The sequence below is a fragment of the Echinops telfairi genome, unplaced genomic scaffold (assembly GCF_000313985.2).
Source record: "Echinops telfairi isolate 266 unplaced genomic scaffold, ASM31398v2 ScPeMD7_7469;HRSCAF=8507_0, whole genome shotgun sequence".
Classification (NCBI taxonomy): domain Eukaryota; kingdom Metazoa; phylum Chordata; class Mammalia; order Afrosoricida; family Tenrecidae; genus Echinops; species Echinops telfairi.
The window spans coordinates 21,526,308-21,529,915 of record NW_022111372.1 but is presented as its reverse complement, the minus strand read 5'-3'; positions in this window follow the sequence as shown (position 1 = coordinate 21,529,915).

The window sequence follows — 3,608 nt, the reverse complement described above, 5'->3', positions numbered from 1 at the left end:
TAAAAAATCTCGTCTTGTGGACTCTCCAGCTTGTGATTAGTATTCTGAAAAAATATTTACATACTAGCCTTGAATAATTGCCATTAAGTCAGAAGGTTTGTGTTTCGTGCTAACACCCAAAGCTTGCTGCTGTTATCTGCCTATTTAGTACTGTTAAGGAACTCTCATTTTAGCATTTGAGCTCAGAAGCAGCCTCACCATGTAATTAGGATCAAAGATAAAATACAAAAAGAGACGCTGCTAATCAGAATGGAGAAATAAGAAGCTATGAGCTAGATCTATTGCCATCACATAGATTAGATTTATGATGAATCTTGTGCGGCATTGAAAGATAAATGTGCATACTTTGTCTCTTGTGTATTTTATATACAAACATGCATGCCTAAACATTGAGGCACATGAATAATCACCCAGAGTCACACATATGGCAGCCAATATAATGAAGATAAGAATTTAAATATAATTAAGCAATATTTTTGGTAATAGTTTATTTGTTAATGTATTTTTCACACAAAAGATGAGAAAACATTTTTAAAGATATTAGAAAGGTAATACCATGTCAACAGACGTATTTTCTACAAAGAACAGAACGATTCAAATAATAATGAGGAATCAAATGCTACATACATAATTGCAATATTGTTAAGGTGGTTTTATAAACATTTTAATATCTGTGAGGTGAATAAACCGGGAGACAGAGCCAGGAAATTAGGAACCTGCGGCCAATAAGCTGAGCAGCTTTGAGAATTCCTCAGTAGAAGCCATATGACCCGAATCTTCCACAGCACAGTGGGCGGCAGCAGTTGTATCCGTAGCCACCGTAACCACAGCCATAGCCACACCCCAGGCCTCCATAACCATAGCCCAGGCCACCATACCCGTAGCCCAGGCCACCATAGTAGTTTCCGTAGTAGCACATGGTGACAGGAGGGGAAGATTGAGTTTGAAGCAGGGAAACAGTACCTGTGATTGACTGTGACCATCTGCACCGGACCTTTTATACACCCTCCATCATGGGTGTAGAAAACCAGAGGCAGTGTTTATCACATAGTTCACACTGATTTTCATTAGAGATCTTTGAATGCTTTGAATTGTAAAGTGAAATGAAGCCTTCATAACAAAATGCTTGTTATATTGTCAACTCATGTCACCAACGCATGTGGCTTTAATAAGAGTCATTTATTTATTTTTAAATCTCTAGTTCACTTTAAATATGGCCAGTTGATTGATATTATGAGTTTACATAGAAAGCCACAAAGCATGCAAGTCTTTGGCCTACATTTGAGTGTGTTGGAATGTTAGTTGTACACAGGTGTGGATTTCCAGAAATGGTCCATTCCTCAGTCTATGACACAATCTGACCTTCTATATTGTACTCAATGGGTGTGTGGTTATGAGGAAGGGGAAAATTGCTTAATGTCCTAAGTCAAATTCCCCATGTGTTTTCAGGTAAACACAAGCCTTTTCTAGTAGACTGTGTTTCTGTGAACTAACTATAAACTTATATTTTTAAACTTCTATATAAAACACCTTATATTTATGAATATATATACACATAGTTGAAAGGCAAGTGTTCTACTTCTGCCAACATTTACAGTCTTGGAAAACCACAGGGGCACCTTCTACGCTGCCTTACAAACTCTCTAGGACTCAGAATGGACTAAGTGACAGTGAGTTTGATTCTGGATGTACACGTATTCATAACACCCTATGGGGCAGAGCAGAACCTATTCCCTGGGGTTTCTGAGACTGTAATCTTTTGCTTTCTTATTAGATATGATCAAGGCAGTTCCATACTCATAGCAATCCTGTGTGTAACCTAAAGAAACGCTGCCCAATAACGTGCCATCCTCGCAATTTTTCCTTTATTCGGCCCATTGTTGCAGTTACTGTGTCAATCCACCTCGTCAAGAGCCATCCTATTTTGCACCGCCCCTCTGCTTCACCATGCAGATGCTGTTCTCCTGAGAGTGGCTGACGGGTCAGAAAGGCCTTCTGTTTAGCAGGCCAATGTGAACAATTGTGAGGATGACACCAGGCCTGACCATGCTTTGTTCTGTTGTGCATAAGGTCACTGTGCGTCAGAACTGACTACACTGCCAAGGTTCCACTGAGTCAGATTCTACTTGATTTTCTTTCTTTTTATGGTCTGGATTTTATAAACACATAAAGGGGCTTCAAAAACTCAAGAAAAATTGTAATTAAATGATAATAGAAGTTATCCAGGAACTTTTGTAGCCTATTTGTATAATACAGAATTGGATACATTAGTATAGAGTTTTCAGAATGTTCAGTGAATGCCTGGTTCTAATATTCAAGCCATCCTAGAACCCCAATTGGCTTCTCCATTTAGAAGCAGCCTTATGTGTAACATTTCTGATTTCTGAAACTATAGAAATGTTTTGCTAAATTTTAGGTTTTGTACAAAAGGAATCACACACATGGAATCTTTATATGTCACTTCCCATACTCTAAATATTGTGTGGATAACTATTGCAGTGTTCTCAATTGTCATCAATGTATATGCTATAATTTTACACAAATAATGTCTGTATACTATATTTTGGGCCAAATGTGCCTCCCATTCCTCAGTATAAGGTATTATTAAGATTACTATGATAATTTTTTCAAGACAACATGGAAAATTAGCATAACACATTTATGAAAAGAACTTTAAGAGAATGAACATACCTGGTCAAATTAAAAGGACAAGAGTAGAATGTATGTATTTGAGTAGAGCTATGGAAATGTTAATATGAAACTGGATCGCAATCTATTTACTTATTTTACTCTTGATAGTCATTTAAATTGTTTCCAGTTTTTCACAATTACCAGTATTAATGTCTTGAAAAATCTTAAATGTGTCAGTTTGTATACTTGTGCATATATCTAAGAAAATGATTGCTATAAAACATTGTTTAAACAAACTACCAAAATTCAGTTTCATACAATTTCAGCATTTATGTCTTACATAAGCCTATTTATATAGGCTTGCATTTCTTTTGCAGACATGGCCGACATAATCTGGGTTAGGTCAATTTGAGGGTTGTCTTCAAGCTTTCTCTAAGGTGAAGAAGGAGAGAATATAATTCTATAATCAGTGAATCTTGCTTAACAGTTTTTGTCACTAAAGTTGTACTGAAGGACATAGAGGCCAATTTATTTTTGTTGGGTAATTAGCAGTTTGTATGCTACATGAAAGAATTAAATAGCTGTGTCACAGACACTATAGGCTGAAGAATAAAGTGTAACCTATCTTATTGCTATTAATTCCATTGTTTACAGTTTTTGCTTCAGTTTTATAGAAGCTAATTAACTTATATTTTAATTTTATTGTTTAGATTTTCTCTAGCATAGGAGGGTGGTAGAGGAATGTAGTTGGGAAAAAAAGGTCGAGAAGACAAATTACTTGCAAACAAACAAAGATATATTTGGGAGTGCTTAGTCTAATTGATTTTAATTTGATACTGAAAAAATATATAATTGTTTTAATAAGAGTATTTTGTTCCACATTGTATATTTTTTAAATAAAATAAATTATACTTATTTAAAAATTGTTAAATTTTATATGTAGAACAAATAAATTTAAAATAACTATTTGTCTATTA